General features: G+C 47.2%; 3 protein-coding genes across 3 annotated transcripts in view; 2 read left to right on the top strand and 1 right to left on the bottom strand.

Annotated features, from left to right (window-relative positions):
• The window catches only part of LOC135386005 (angiotensin-converting enzyme-like), a 79,081-nt gene extending 77,330 nt beyond the window's left edge, over window positions 1–1,751 (top strand). The window contains exons 16-17 of the mRNA XM_064615697.1: window positions 463–586; window positions 1,698–1,751. The gene's annotated coding sequence lies outside the window, so the exon portion shown is untranslated. The remainder of the gene's footprint in view (window positions 1–462; window positions 587–1,697) is intronic.
• LOC135386003 (angiotensin-converting enzyme-like) overlaps window positions 1–16,095 on the top strand; it is a 274,926-nt gene that overhangs the window by 223,135 nt on the left and 35,696 nt on the right. The gene's annotated exons all lie outside the window — the stretch shown is intronic.
• The window catches only part of LOC135386006 (carboxypeptidase inhibitor SmCI-like), a 42,069-nt gene that overhangs the window by 14,285 nt on the left and 11,689 nt on the right, over window positions 1–16,095 (bottom strand). The window lies entirely within an intron of this gene.

The raw sequence follows: 16,095 nt of genomic DNA, 5'->3' as shown, positions 1-16,095 counted from the left end.
GTCGAAGCGTGTTCATTTCGAATATCGAGCGCTGTTTACGGATGACAAACAGCTGTTTCAAAATCGAGCGTGTCAGCTTACTCTCACAGCTCTTATGTAGACGAACTCGAGTGTCACAACTCAGTGTTTATGTCCCTGTTTAGTTGTCCGATTTGTCTACCCACTTGTCCCGTCGGCTCTTTCATTTCAAAGCCTATGTAGCATGCCGACTAATAAATTTGAACTATGCTGTCTGAATGCAAAACGGCATCGTCGTCGCTTGGCCCCCGTCTCAATGATCTTCACCTTCATTAGTTCCCGTATTCATCAACCCATGTTCTGCCGAGAACAGTCAGATTGTGTAGCGGCAATAACCGGCGATCAATTGAAAGCTATAGATCTACCAATGCGGGAGAACGCAAAAATGAGGTGCATGTCTGTATGCGTGTGTGTTTGTCTGAGATAATCCTGTTCTTTGTGCAGTTGTTGTTCACAAGGAGATCACATTGAAAGGTGATAGGCAGAGAGATGGCTGGGACTCGAGCCTGGCTGACAATCCTATTTCGGAGTGGCCAAGTTTCCACCTATACTTCCAAGGAACAGCACAGTACGTAAGCAAGGAATGTCGTTGCGTGTTTTCGTTATATTTTTTGCGTTCACTGTGATGGGGGCCGCAGAAAAGACAGACGGTGAATTTCAAAGAATCCCATTAGAATTTAATGCGTTTCGTGGCGTGCGTCTTTTCTGGTTTTCAGACGTAATCCGCAGGCACGATCTCAAATTTTGATAATAAGTTGTATTTGTCCATGCACAATGTGTTTTATGCGTACTGTCTGACATGTAAATTTTATTTTCAACTGATTTCCTACGCAACATCCCAAGAGGGTATCCCGCAAATACGTTGAGTGAGACATCGTGGGGGTGGTAGTGATGATGATGATGGAGAAAAGAAAAAATGAGGGACGTAAGGGGGGGGGGGGTATCTCAATACCTCGGTACGCCTACACAGAGACCACATTCATCGACGTCATACACGTATTTAATGTATACACATGCTATCTCATTAGTAGTAGTAGTAGTAATTAACTGGAAAAAATGGAAAAAAATGGGGGAAAGTCTTGGAGCAGGGTGGCTGCCCTAAGGGCGCCTGCAGCTCCATCTCATTTAGGTGGTTTTGAGGTTTATGATATGTGGCTGCCAGTAGCGGCAGTATATACCGGTTTCTTTTAGGTAGACACACAATGCCTTGAGTGCCTTCATGTCTTGTTCCCTTGTAGACCATCTTCCCATTACTTTGCTGTAAAATAATGGTCATTTGTCCAGTGTTTGAAGAGCGTGGGACAGTCTTTCCCTTGCGTCTTCTTGTTCTGGGCACTGTATAAGTACGTGTAACGTGTCCTGGGGCACTTTGCAGATGTCGCACAGTCTTGAGGCCACAATACAGAGTTGGAATTGGGTGGCAGTATATGGTGGCAGGTGGCGCGCCGAGTCGAATCCGGTGAATAGCCGTGCGGAGGCTTCGGCCGATGTCATGAGGAATGTGCCGTGAGATCGGGGTCTATGTGAGACAGGGAATCTGTGTGCCGGAGTGGAGTCTCATTACTATGCACGTGTATTAGCCGAGAAAGAGATCTCCGTGGCCGACAAGCTCTCTCAATAGTTGGACATTTCATGCCGTGAAATTTTAGTATCCACAAAATCCCCTGTTTCTGGCGCAGTCGGATTGCGATTTGCGGATGACCTCTTGGCAGCTCGTCCGGACTTGCCACCACTTGAAGCAGCAAGGCTACAACGATTCTCCCGGTACTTCGCGAGCTTCTGGATCAAAAATGCTGCCGTCAAGGACACATGGGGTCAGTTCAACAATACCGGGTCTCGAACCGCAAACACGGTGGAAGACTGACATAACGGCCTACTAAGGCGGCAGACGTTTTCTCCCTTCAATGGGTCCCCGGTCATGTGGGCCTGTCCTGTAACTCACGCGCAGACAAGGCTGCAAGACGCCCTGACGCAGCTGTCACTCGGGCCACTACACGTGTGCCCTTACCGTTTCGGCTTGCCGCCTATCAGCCGCCGGCGTGCTGCCCGTGCCCAAGCGTTCGAATCTGAGGTTGCCCACCAGTCACATGCAGTCCACCGACCCCTCACTTGCCTTCTTCATTGCGAGTCACTGCACTCGCCACGAGGAATCACTTCTGCACCGCCTCCGTCTCAACGTTGCCCGCACTCCATTGCTTCTCTACAAAATGGGCTAATCCAACTCCTCACTACGTGTTGCATTACCAGCAGCACCTTCCTCAACGACAAGCCATCCGTTGCCGTCTAATGCAGCTTGGGCGCAGCGCAATGTTTCTCGAATCTGACAGAAAGCGTATATGCCGTAGGGCTTGACTTTGTCGGGTTATATTTTTCAGCAACATAGGGGGTAAATATCGGGCTATATTTTGCTTCAATAATTCGGGTGTAATCGGGCTGAGCTCAACCTGATTCAACTCAATTCTGGTTGAATCTGATTGAATCAGGTGTTTAAATCTTCGATTTACTCTGACAACACCAGTAGAAACAGAGTATAGTCTATGCATTTAAGACGGTCTTTTGACAGTTTGTATATGAGTATAATGCATTTCCAACACAGTTTCCAGAGATCTGTGTTAGTTGTGATGACTGCGGATCCCCCTTGTGCCAGCAGTTTTTGGGGAAATATTGGGTTAGACCCGGTTTTTGCTAATTTCAATCTGGGGTAAATATCGGGCGCAATCGTGTACCACCCTAAAAATCATGCACTATATATCCGCGACCACTAACTTCGCGAATTCTTTACGATACAGTGTCCATCCGTACGCCTATAACTTCCTCAGCGAAATTTGTGAGTGCGCTCAAAGTTGGCGAATTTATCAGTTCGCGAACATTAGTTAGTTAAATTCGATTGTCCACTTAAGCATTCTTCTCGGCCGGACATACACACGCACGCACTTCCTCGTTGGCATCTTCTTTGCCTATGGAAATTTTTGACGCATGGATCTTTCTCATTTGGATCTTTTTTCCCTCCGTCACATGACCCCCCCCCCCCCCCCCCCCGATTGTTCTTTCCCGATGGAACTTTTTCCCCCTTGGATCTTTCTTCCACAAGCGTTACCGAAGGAGTCCTTCTGCACCTGGACAATATGAACTGTGCTGTTGACCTTTGTATTTTCTTTATATGTTTTGAAAGCACCCTACTTTATGGATCCCAGACTGCTGATACATATATTCCAAGGAATATCTAATGATTTATACGCTGTCAATTTATTTCGTTGCTGCAAAGCGAATCTGGCTAAAACGCTAAAGGGGGATCTGGCTAAAACGCGTCAGTATTAAAACTTGAAAACCCTTTGGGAACTCCCCTTCACAACGCTACACAACCCTCCAACGACCCTTCGCAAACGCTACACAACCCTTCACACGACTCTACGCAACGCTAACGCAAGACAGCGTCCGCAGCCAAACGAGCCTTTCGGGCTTCCTCCGATTCAGCTTGGCGACGCCGTCTCGCTGCCTCAACCGTCTGTCGCCGCCACTCCTCCGCACAGCTTTCATAACCCATGGTGCGCCCAGACAGACACATATCTGAACCTGTCGACCACCACAGGTGCACTGCCAGTGCCGACGCGCTGCGTCGCGCTCTTCACGGGCCCTCTTCTTCCCTCTCCACTCATCGTGCATGCGCGCCGCGCCGTGGCTACAGACAGACCACGCCGCAATTCTTTTGTAGCGAGGACTCTAATGCTAACGCATTAAAATAAGGCTGAATATATCACCTTATTATTATTATTCGCCTTATTATTCTTCACGTAACTTTTTTACAGTGAATATTCCCCAGCGAGTGAGTAATTGAAAACGAGTCCATGAAACCGTCCTTGCAAAGAGCGTGAAACAGTGCCTTGGTGTCCACAAATCAACGGCAACTGCCCCTGTCATGGCTGAAGCCAAGGAGCCTTCACTGGTCTTCATGCGGACGGCACAATCTCTTGGACACTACATGAGGCTCTCCACTCGCCATTACCGTCACACATTAGTGCGCGACATTCTTCGGCGACCAGCATCAGGCTATTGCCAAGCTGTTTTAGCTCACCGCAGCCTCATTCCCAAGCATAAAAAAATGACTCTACCCGCAGTCCCACCATGGGCCCTTCAGGCACCACCTGTGCATGTCAATGTCCCTGGCTTGGCTTTCAGAAAATCAGCTACAACAATTGTTCTTCGCCAACTCAGTCTGAGCATGCTTCATCGCGATGAAGCCAGAATTAAAATCTTTACCGATGGCTCATCGACACAGACCGGCTCTACCTGTGCATTCGTAATAGCCTGAGCTGTCGATTGAAAGAAGCGCAAGGCTGTCGCACCCAACGTCGGCTGCTTTGGCCGAGCTGCATTTCATTCTCATGGAGCTTTCCTTCATTGTGTCCCGTCAACCACCGATGCACTGGACCGTATACAGTAACTCCAAAACTGCCCTCCAAGCTCTGCAGTGCACCATGGGCTCGAGCTCCCTCGCTCCACTGGTGTGTGACGTCCTCAGGGAGTATTCGTGTGCTGTCACACAGACACCAGACACAAAACATCACGTTGCAGTGGATCCCAGGTCATTGTGGCGTCCCTGGGAATGAGGCTGCCGACCTACTTGCGAGACGGGCTCACGTGGCACGTGGCGTACCGACGCACCCTACGTATTTTACCTAAGCGGACGCGAAGGAAGGAATTGGTGCCTGTATGAGACGTAGTGAACACTGGCGAAGAAGTGTTCCTTCTACGTCGTTCCTGCGCAAGGTAGACCCAGATCTCTGTTTTTATATGTCGTCAGCGCTTCGTAGACCCATCACGTCGCTCATTTACAGGCTTCGCCTCAACGTGCCATACAGTGGACGACTTTTGTTTATTCTTGGCATGGTCCCGTCCCCAACTGCGACCTGTGTGATGTAGTTGAGGACGTGAATCATATACTCCAAGACTGCCAGAGGTACAGTGCACACCGTACCCTTGTGTCATCGCTGACCCGCCTGGATAATCGGCCATACTCCATCGAAAACGTTCTTGGGTGCTGGCCCGCAAATCAGCTCATACCTGTCATGCGCGCCCTTGTGCAATTTCTCGTCTCGACGGACCTCTTTGACCTTTGTGACGGTCTTTGTTTTTTGTACATAGAGATTTCGCACGTGCACTCTCCTACACTGTTGCTTTTGGTGCCACGTTTTGTGGTGATGTTTTCATCCACTCCATTTCCATTCCAAGTTCTTCCAATTTCGGACTCTCAGTGACTATATTTCCAGTGCAAAGGGGTTTCTATCCGTTTCTAACCCTTCTTCTTGTTCCTTCGCAGTTCGTCCTGTCTTGTGTGTGCCTTTTGTCTGTGTTTGTGGCTGCGGCGGTGTGAACTTGTCATGTACCGACTTCCCAACTTCGGACTCTCAGCGTTTCCATTCCGTTTCAAAGTGTATTGATTTGTGTAGTTTCCCTTGTGGTGGTGGTGGTGATAGGGCTTGCCGTTGTCGGCCTCACGTATGTGGGCAACGTCACGACTCACGCCCTGGGGGAATGTGCGTCCTGGGCCGACTTCTAAGGGAACTGTGCCGACATATGTCTGAAAGCGTCTGAGGAAAACCCAGGAAAAACCCCATACAGCACAGCCGGCACCGGGATTCGAACCCGGGTACCTCCCAGTCTCGACGTGACATGGCCAGCACGTACCCTTTCTTTCCCTTTCTTCCCTTTCAGCACGTTCCCTTTCTTTTCTGAATAACGCGTCCTGGAGTAGCCAGTCCCGAATGGCTCGAGACTAACAACCCCATTTTTTTTCTTTTACACATCAATCAAACCGCTTAGTGCTTCGAAATTTTTGTACATTAAATGACAACCTTATTCTCAATCAGTGTCGGGGAACATGGCATAGGTCGAGCAATAAAATGGTTCAACCATTTGTTCATTGCTTCGGAAGTGGTGAAGAATGGCTGGGACACCTCCATGTTCATGTGGAACACCTGCAAGATCTTACAAGAATTTGGAAAAAGACACGGTGTATAGTGGTGGTGATCGTGGAACTGCTTGCCGTAGTCGGCAAAAGGAGACGAAGTGTATAGCAATCCTTGACTAGCCTATAATCGCTCTGGTAAATGCTTGTCTTAAGCTTCCCGTTTCGGACGTGCCGAAACCTTCGTGCCAACAGCGTGGTCACCCCCCCTCCCCCCTAAAGCGACACGATCCCTAGACATCCCAGGTTACCTCAGATAAACGTAAAAGGTTGTTCTTTGTACCGATGTGAACCTGTATTGAAAGTTTCACAGCGAAGAGGGTAATAGAAGCGGAGAAAATGAGCTCCACGAATACCGTGTGGCGAGGGGGGGAGGGGGGTCGAGGTAGCTTGCCGTTGTTAGCCGCACTCAAGTGGGCATCGTCACGACTATAGCTAAAAAAAAGGAAAGTGGGTGAGGGGAGTTGAGGACTTCAAAGTGATGCACAGGCAGGATGACCGATACTGATGGGACGGAGGCATACTGTAGGTGAGAGGTGCAGTAGAGTGGTCTTTCAGCTAGGCCCGTTTCTTGAAGAAAGCGCACGAGGCCGCGAGTTTTTGAAAGTCGTTCCGCACAAGAACCTTCGGGGAAGAGGACGTGCGTCAGTATGTCAGGCCTGGTGTGGGGAAGATGAGTTTCCCGCATAGTATGGTATGCACGGCATTGTGTCAGGATATGCGCGATAGTCTACGGATGATTACAGTGTCCGCAACTGGAGTCCTCCCTGGAGCCGATCTTGAGCAGTTGCGAGTTCGTGAACACAGATCCCGTACGTAATCGATGGAGCATTGTCTGCATACCACGGGGAAGATCTTTCGTGGGAAGAGAGGGTCGGTGATTCTGCATGATGTCCTGTATGCTAGGATGACGCACCTCAGCTACCGTGTGGCTGTGACATCACAGCCCTCGCCGCCGCCACTGAGGCAGCCCATGAGAAGTCACGCGCTTATGGCTGCCAATGGGAATGGGCGCAGCTCTGAGCTCTGTGATGTCTGCGCTTCGCTCGGAAGTGTGTTCGAGGGCTTGTGTCTCGCTAAGTACGACACGTAGAAGAATAATTCTGTTTTTCTCTATATTCTGGCATGCAACGTCCATGATATAATGGACCACATGTATAAAATGCCTCAACCCCTGTAACACACCCATATGGGCGTCACCCCCCCCCCCCCTCCTTTCAAAGATACCAACAACAGTCCCCAAGATGAAAATCGCGGGGATTTCCCTCAGCGTGGAATCGACGAAAGAACATGTGCATGCGAAACGTGTCTGAAGTTCCTCGAAGAGCTAATGACAACGTCGCATTGAGAGGTGACTTTCAAATGAATTTCATCGGGCGGGGAGCGCTAAAAGCAAGGTAGGAAAGTCCAACGAGATTTGAACAAAAAATTTAGCAATTCAAATTTCGCGTTACAACGCGCGCACGGGAGTACTAAAACTCCAGAACCGGGAACTACCGCCCTCTCGTGAACATAATGGCATGCTACGTTAAGCGCGCGCTATCTGAAAAAGAGTGGTGGTGGTGGTGGGTGGTGAAAGGGCTCGCCGTTGTCGGCCTCACAGAGGCTGAAAAAGAGAGATGGCAGTTTCATGCGGCACCTTCTCGCAAATGCGGCAAATGCGTTCTCAGCAGAAGTCGTATTTTCCCCGCACTACTGTTCGCGTGTTCTACAACGCGAGAACCATTGAAAAGCTACCTAGGTTATAGGTCAGAGCATGTGCAGTATTGTTTTTAGTTGCCGTTTTCGAAGGAAATTTATCATATCCGGCATTTATATATCCGGTTTTCCTAGATGTGTTAATGAGCAAATTAGAATGGTGCACGCGAGCTGGTTTACTGTAGAAAGATGTAAAATTTCTTTGAGTTTGAGCAGACTTGTACGTATTCGGTATTTACTTGCGGTATTTTGGTACTCTACTCAATCTCTTTGTTTTGTGTATTTGTACTCTATTTAAAATACATTCTATGGTATTTCCTACTCAGTACTCTAATTACATATTTTGGATCTCCCTCTCAAACTTTCTGTGTCTCGTTTTTCCATTATCTAGCTTGTTCAGTGGAAACTTCCTGAGTCCCTTGGACTTGACCTGGACATTGGCCCTTCTTGGAGGTCTCCATTTAGAGATCCTACCCCGTGTGTCCAATCCTCGGCCAGTGAAGGTTCTATTATGTCTGCCCCGACCGGGTGACGCCGAATTCTGATCTCGCCGAGCAGGGATCTGTTAGAAGTTTGCTTTGTTAATGGTCACATATACTTAGTGGGGTTATGTGGTATATCTCTTTGTCATCTTTTTGGGACTTGCGTTTAGATTACTCCTATCACACAGCGGCGGCTTGCGTAGTGTGCGGGGTTTTGGTGATTCATGTCACATAGCGGCCACTTGCCGCATTGACCAGTGACCGGTGAGTTTTTGCGTTCAAGGATAGCTAGTATCTTAGTTGTATTTCAAATACTTTTCGAAGTATTTTGTACTCTGTCTTAATTACTTTAATTTTCACGTATTTATACTCTATCTTAATTACATTCTAACGTTAGTATTTATTATCTTATGTTAAATACATTTTTGGGTATCTTGTACGTGCCTGAGTTTGGGGAACACGCAGGACGAAGAGGAGAGCACTTGTCTTATATGTTCCTAAAACTCAACGATGTGTTACCTCTTTCTATGCGATGTGTATTGTGATGCCTATACCTACGACGTAGAAAGTCATGAAAAAAGAGAAACCTTTCCTGGTGATATATTGTAGTGGTTTCTTTTGCAGCTGTGATGTTGCAGCTTGATGCTAATATTTCAGGCAGGGCAACGTAGGCGTTCATCCGACAGGTTCAAAAACCGAAATATTCGAGCATAGCACTGAACATGCCGAGGTTTTGAGATCCGGGAATGCGGGTCACAGGTGCTCGGTAGTGAAAATAGGCTATGCTACAGCTGTATTGGCAAGTGAACGAGAGGATGCGTACGGAATAGAACAAACCCATCGTCGCGCTATACCGCCCGATATGCAGACTGAAAATAAAGTGCGTTCACACATCGCACTTTACAGAATGTGATTCCTAATTCCCAGAGGTTCCCTAATACAGATTGCGCGTGCAGCTGTTGTCAAATTGACCTGTTATAGCGAACAAACAAGCGAACAGCACAAGTTACAACACACGTAAATAAATAAATAAGCAATGGCCTTCGATCAGCTGTCGCCGCTATTTGGAGTTCTACTATAGGCTTCTCAGACAGCCTCTCTTCCAAATATCTGCAGCTTGCGATCTAAAAGCTTTCCTTGTATCGGCCTTCACCAGATCTGACCAGATCCGATAAGTAGGTCGTGACCAGATCACTGGGATTAATTCAATTTTAATTTTTCGACATAAATAAATAGTTAGATAAGCTATTAGCAACTGATTCGGAAACATTGAGATCATGTATGACAATCGCTTCTGGTTTACCTAGGATGATATAGGACGAGATACGGTAAACTTTCGTTATAACGAAATGGCGTTTTCCGAATTATCGCTTTATCCGAAGCTTCACGCTGTACCAGCCGAAATGCCTGTATTTCTAGCCGGATTATACAAGGTGTGTGTTTGTGTGTGTTTCTTTCGTTCTTTTTTATTCCACATATATTTTTTATCAAAACAGCTGTGAGAGCAGCGCTGATGCCATCTTGGCAAGCGGGGGTATGCGTTCATGCTGACATCCTGTAGGACAGGGTTGGAGCCAGTCGTTAATCAAATATATCGTCCCTATTAAACACCATAAGAAGCGAACGTACCTTGAGATATAAATAGCCAAATTTCGCTATGCAAGTGAGCCGAAACCAGAACTACGTGTACATTTCGAGCGCAGAAACGTCGTGATGTAGCCCTTCTCTGGGTTGGATAGTGGTCTGTCTGGCCGACGGATGAACGCCTACTTATCAGCTCCATCTCTCCAAAGCACGTAGCCCTCTCACGTGGATTGCCTGTCGTATTTTCTGGTTTCGGCTCATTTGCATGACTGACTCCAATTCTGCTATCTCGCATTTCTAAAAAAAAAAAAATTAATTTATAAGTTACTTAATTAATTTTAACTAATTAATCGTCCAGTAGTTGGATACACTGTACTACAGGATTTAGGCCCCCTGGCCGCATAACCGGCCTGCCAAGATGGCATCAGCGCTCAGCTCTAACAGCTCTTTTATTTTGAACAAATGTGACTAATAAAAAAAAAGCACCCTGTATGCTGCCAGCAAAGTCCGCTAGGCCGAGGGGCAAGCCTGCAAATGGCCGCTTACGAGCTGATCTAACTTACACTTTCTCTCTTTCTCTCTATCTCGTAGTAAAATCCTGCCGATGTATACTTATCGTCAACGTTTGCTTGCTTGCGTGAGTACTTGTGGGAAGGCTGCCGCGGTGCTTCCGCGCGCTTCTGATGCACTGACGTCACTGTTTTTGTGGCAGTTCCCGTTTATCGAATTACTGCTTCTATCGATTTTCCCCGGTTCCTGTTGACTTCGTTATAACAAGGACCTATTGTATGTCTCTCCCGAGATCATTCTTTCATTCTCATTATTTCCTGCGCGAATGGAAAGCCAAGACATGATTATTATTGTACCTTGCTCAGCACTTCAGTAACTCGGATTTTAGAAGCCATAAAGATATCACGTGACGTCCGTATTTGCGTTGCGGAATACGGCGCAGTATACTCAGCTACGTTGCATATCTGTATCACGACCTACTAGATTATAACGACCATGTCATAGCCACCTCTTCCCAACGCCGCATTTGAAAGCTAGCGGTGGCGCTACTCATCGGCCCGGTTATTGTTCCCTCAATTTCTGCAATACGTTGTACTTCAGCTTGCCTTAGTAATTTTGTACAAGCGGTGGATGTCCGACAGGTGATGCTTCTTTCTATAAAGTTCATTATCATCATCATCATTCTACGCGTTTTCACAAGAGCTGTTGCTGTCGTCTGCTACTGTAGTCATACCGTGCATACGTCCGCTTCTGCGCGTCGTCTAACGGATCGTGCGGATGGGCTCCTGATAGGGGTTGCTGATTATGACATGGTCGTTATAAATTATAATCTAGTAGGTCGTGATCTGTATACGTATCAGGAAAGCGGGGCCTAGGGCTGCCTTATTCTCCACCATTCATGCGCCGGATTTAGTTGTGTGTAACCGTGTTGGATGATGATGATCATGATGATGATGATGATGATGATGATGTTAGAAGAAGGAAAAATGGAGATGTGAGCCCGCTCACCGCGGGACAAGCTACTACGAGTCTGGTAGAGAAAAAATAAAACGGAAAAAAGAAAATTGCTAAAAAGAGAAGAGCTCTGCTATGCTCTTAACGAAGGTGACAAGCGAGCGCTGTACACCCTGACGATGAATCGCAGTTCGAAGGCCATTCGCCCGTGTAGGAATCCCGACATGCACACACTTGTTTTCTATCGTATACGGATATACTGTCTTTTGCGGCAAATCACCCCGTGTCACAGTCACTATTTATTTGTTGTTTTGTTGTCGTTTCCACTTCCCTGTTCGCTTTCGGCACGCTGTCCTGCATCGTCTGCACTGTTTTACGATCCTGTTTTTTACGCCTGGTGTTGACGTATGCATCTTGGACCGCACATGTAGGAATATATCGCGTTATCGCTCTGTACTTACAGCGAAGGCTTTGGAATGTGTTGTCGTAACATTTTATACGCAGCGATATACAAACATAGAACACACGTAACATGTGAACAGATAGACGTAAAGGTAGCACCCCGGTAGTCAGGAGGGTCCAGGTTCATCCCCTGGCGCTGGCACTCATTGGCGTTTTCGTGGCTTACTCGTTGGTTGTCGCGCGGGAAATTGCCAACGGCGAACTTGGACTAACCTAATAATAGAGTAACCAACATGCTACCCCGTCGGGGTGTGGAGAAAAGGTCCCGGCGAAAATGTCCACGTCCCCTCAAAAGTGCACCCCACGATTGCTTCTTGCCTACCCTTTTATTGGGGTGGGGGGATATATTTATTAGACCAAAGGGAAAAAAAGGGGGATTGCGCTTGTTGGCAACACAGTTTTTAAAACCGTGTACACAGTGCATTCACAAAGTGCATTCTCGTTGGGACCTGGTTCAGCGGATAGAGCGAACAGCCAGAACTAGGAAGCGAACATGCATCCGATCCGATAGATGGCGCTGAAATGAACAGTATAAAAAGAAGGCGTCGAAAAATCCAAATGCATTTTTACGTCTGAATCATGAAAATTTGCGGGCTGTCAAGTTCCTCAGTGCCGAGGTAGTCGTAGTCAACACATTTCTATGCTCGATAGCTGAAAGTTCTACCCTGCTTTCTTTTTTTCCCTCTCTCTCTCTTGCTCTTCTTCTTCTTCTTCAGCTCTACTTCCCAGGCAGCACAATGTACTGAAAGTCGAGTGCACCCCCATTGCACTCGACTTTCAGTAAATTGTGCTGCTTGGGTTGCTACGTTCCTGCAGAACTCTTCTAATCAGTCCCATAGGTTTGGACCAGAACCGTGTTTTAAACTCTCAAGTTCAAGACCACGTCAGCAATAAAAAAAAATGGCATGAAAATTCACGCTCTAATAGTCACTGATTCGATTTACGAGCGATAACTCCATGGGAGGAACTTTTCAGATTACCTTTTCTTCGGTCTTCGGGACGTTTTCTCCGGTTCCCGCTCCGTCGCGTCCGCCCTGCTCCTGTCACCGGCTGTGCTGTTTGAGGTTTTCCCTTGGTTTTCCAAGACTTTCCAGACGAATGTCGGCACAGTTCCCCCTGAAGTCGGCCCGGGACGCATACTAACCACCTGTACCCCACTCCTTCCTGCTGTCCTCTTTCCATCTGTCCACGTCTGTACGCCGCTCATAGCCACAGTTGCTTCACGGCGCTAACACGGAATAAAAACAAAAGTATCCGCCCTGCTATAAGCCTAACGGTTGCTAAAATGTGGCTTTTGTTTGTGGCTTTTGGCTAAAACGGCTTGGACAGACACCGAAAAGCCGTGAGTTTGAGTGGTTAAATAGCGGTAATGTGTTTTTAAACACGGCATATCATCTTACGAAGCATCCCCTTTGATTTTCCTTGTTTCGGAAACGTTAATTTTGAGATCGTGAGATTTCGCAACCGGGAATATTTAGGTCCTCCTCTTGTTGACATAACCCGAGCACTACCCCAAGCCCTTCGAATCAGATTCCAGGCAAAGCATGTGTGCGGATGCCCTACGATCTAACTGTAGTCACATGGAGAAACCCAGCCCGCACCCTGTAGCTTAAATGAATAACGTATCCCGAAAACGAAATAAAACTGGAAGGCGACATGAAACGCTTAGAAACTACATCTACAGCAAGGGCGGTCCCAGTCTGTTTCTTTATACCGTGCACCAAGGCGAACACCCTTCAGTCCCAAAAAAGCGCGCGAGATTTGAAAAAATATTCATGGGATGATGGCGAACCACGAAGACTTCTGCTTTCGCTCTTACACAGGTGGCTGAAGCAGAAACGGAGTAGAGTGCTTGCGTGTAGCATCAAAGGAAAAGCATCGCAGAAGCCGGCGATGGCCTGCTGGGCTTCTCCTTTCAAACCGCTCATAATGGAAGCCGCTCTTCTGAGATATGTAAAACCTGCCGGTGGAGAGAGCCTGCCTTCGTAACACTGAATCACCTGTATAACGCGCTACTTATACAGCGGAAACTATGGAAATTTCATGAGACCTGGTGTGCTCAAAAAGGTTGCGCAAGCACCTCTACACTGAGTGTCACTGGGAGATGTTTGCTCACAGCGTTAATGTCTCAACTCCGAAATGTAATCGTGAATAGGGGAACCGGAAAACATGATCCCGAAAAAAATGTCCCCAACAAAAATGTCCCCTGAGGAACATCCACTTTTGGTACAAGTGGACTTGTTGCGAAATCCCTGGTTGAGATATTTCCAGTCTTGAAGTTCTCCAACTCAAAATACATAAATTACCTAACCACTTCTTCAACCTTTTTTACTTGGAAGTATGTAGGCAACTTTTCACTCAAAACGTTGTCTATTACGTGTAGCATATCCTGTAATATTAATCGCGAAGTCGGGTGGTCATTTCGGGACAACTTTTTTGCCAGGTCCTGAGCAGTCATGTTCGCTTGGTCAATGCCAAGCAATCTCGCATGTCCGCGTGGCGCTTTCTTCGCCCGGTCTCCAAACGACCGAGCAGCGGGTTGCCCAACCATATCCGGTGTCGTCACATCCGCACTGCAACTGTGGCGCGTGCCCTCATTGACCCGCACGTCAACGTTTACGTGGTTTAGCAGACGACGGAGCCCGAAGACCGGCGACCGCGATGCCCCTAGCGTGATCCAAGAGACTAAAACCGCTAGATTCCTGGCACTCATGTTCGGGTGGCGAAGGTCACGTGATCCAGCTCGTGCGCCAACGTAGCAATTTCGGAGCGCTAGGCCGTGTTGCCATGAAATGACCACCCGAATTCCGAGTCCAAACAATTTCACGCATGGAATACCGAATACACTGTAATCAATTGTCACGTTTGTTGACACAACGTGCACACGTGGCAGTTATATTCTTGTTTTGTTTCCTGAAGAAGTATATCCTGCGGGACGTGACACTGACTGGCGTGCAATCAGAATGCGGGATTCTGCGACTGTAGATTTTAAGCCTGATGATACAGTTACCCTCTATGGTTTGGAGGAAGAGCGGGACGTACTCTTTTCTGTACCAGCTCGCGTGGAGTAGCATTAGTATGATCGCCTTGCACCAGAAAGTCGAACCGAAACGATTATCGATTCGGTTCGGGTTTAGGTTCGACGATAAGGGTTCAGTTCCGGTTCAGCTCCGGAAGGAAGCTCGGTTAGAACCAGTTATTTTCAAACGGTTGTGTTCACGAACCGGTTTTTGTGTGGTACAGTGGTTGAAGTGGACAGGAAGACGTCAACTATCGGTCTAGATTTTGAAAGGTTTTGCGCGGTATAAAATACAAGATTATGGTTACGACAGGGACGTAACCATGAATTACCAGTTATACCAGTTATAGGTTGACTGTCCCCGAACGTAGCTCATGTCGCGGTGGTTAACCAACCCACCCACCGGGTTGTTCGCAGAACCTCAGCAGGAACACAACAGTCAACCAAGCCTGTACCTTGGCGTTAGTCATTTAAGTCAAACCCTCGTCAAACCTTCAAATACTCCTTCTTCCTTAGAACGGTGTTGGAGTGGAACAGCCTTAGCTCCGATATTACTAACTCCCAATATCCCAACGTCGATACGTTCACAGCTGCCCTCAAGTGGTTAACCTGTTATATGAGACGATTGTTATACGATGTGTAAGTTTGCTCCCAATTTATTAATTAATATGATGTTGTAGTACCTCCATATCACTATTAGCTGCTTTGTGCTTAATGTTTGTTTGATACTCATGTGTTACTTGCCTGTATTGATCATTGTGTATGATCTATATATTTTCTCCTATATACCTGTAACGGTCCCCTTAGGGACGAACAGTATGTTGAAATAAATAAATACGTCATTGAAATTATTGATTACTAGTCAGCAGACGCGAATACAAATTAATCAGCGAACGACGCTTCATTGTAGTTGGATTGGAATGGTGCTATTCTGAGCCAGAGGTCTCTATGTAAAAGGCGCGTTATCGCGTCATTACTGACCACCGCCGTGCTACCATATGTTGACGTTGAGAGCGAAGTATCTGTGGAACAAAGACAGAGCACGGGCAAGAGCAAGTGCAAACAGAGAGTTCGACTCATTTTCGACCCATCGGCGATTTTTAAATAATATATCAGTATGGTTGTTTTTCAAATGCACAAAGAAAACCAGTTTGGTATGTTGTCGTTCTGACCAGCGTGAGGGTGGCTGGCCCTATACTTTCTAAGAGACTCATGTAACTTCACACACGCATGTTGGGAGTTTATCCTGCAGCGTCGTGCACACAGACGCATGCTGTAGTAGAGCTTATATAGTTTGCTTTCGCAATGGACTGCACAAAACGAACAGAAGAAAAAACAAAAAACAAATGAAGAAGAGAAACTAACGAAACAAGGGAGAGGGTGCAGGCTAGCTGGTATAGATC

This window comes from Ornithodoros turicata, chromosome 2 (assembly GCF_037126465.1).
Source record: "Ornithodoros turicata isolate Travis chromosome 2, ASM3712646v1, whole genome shotgun sequence".
Lineage (NCBI taxonomy): Eukaryota > Metazoa > Arthropoda > Arachnida > Ixodida > Argasidae > Ornithodoros > Ornithodoros turicata.
This window is presented reverse-complemented; position numbering and strand designations above follow the sequence as displayed.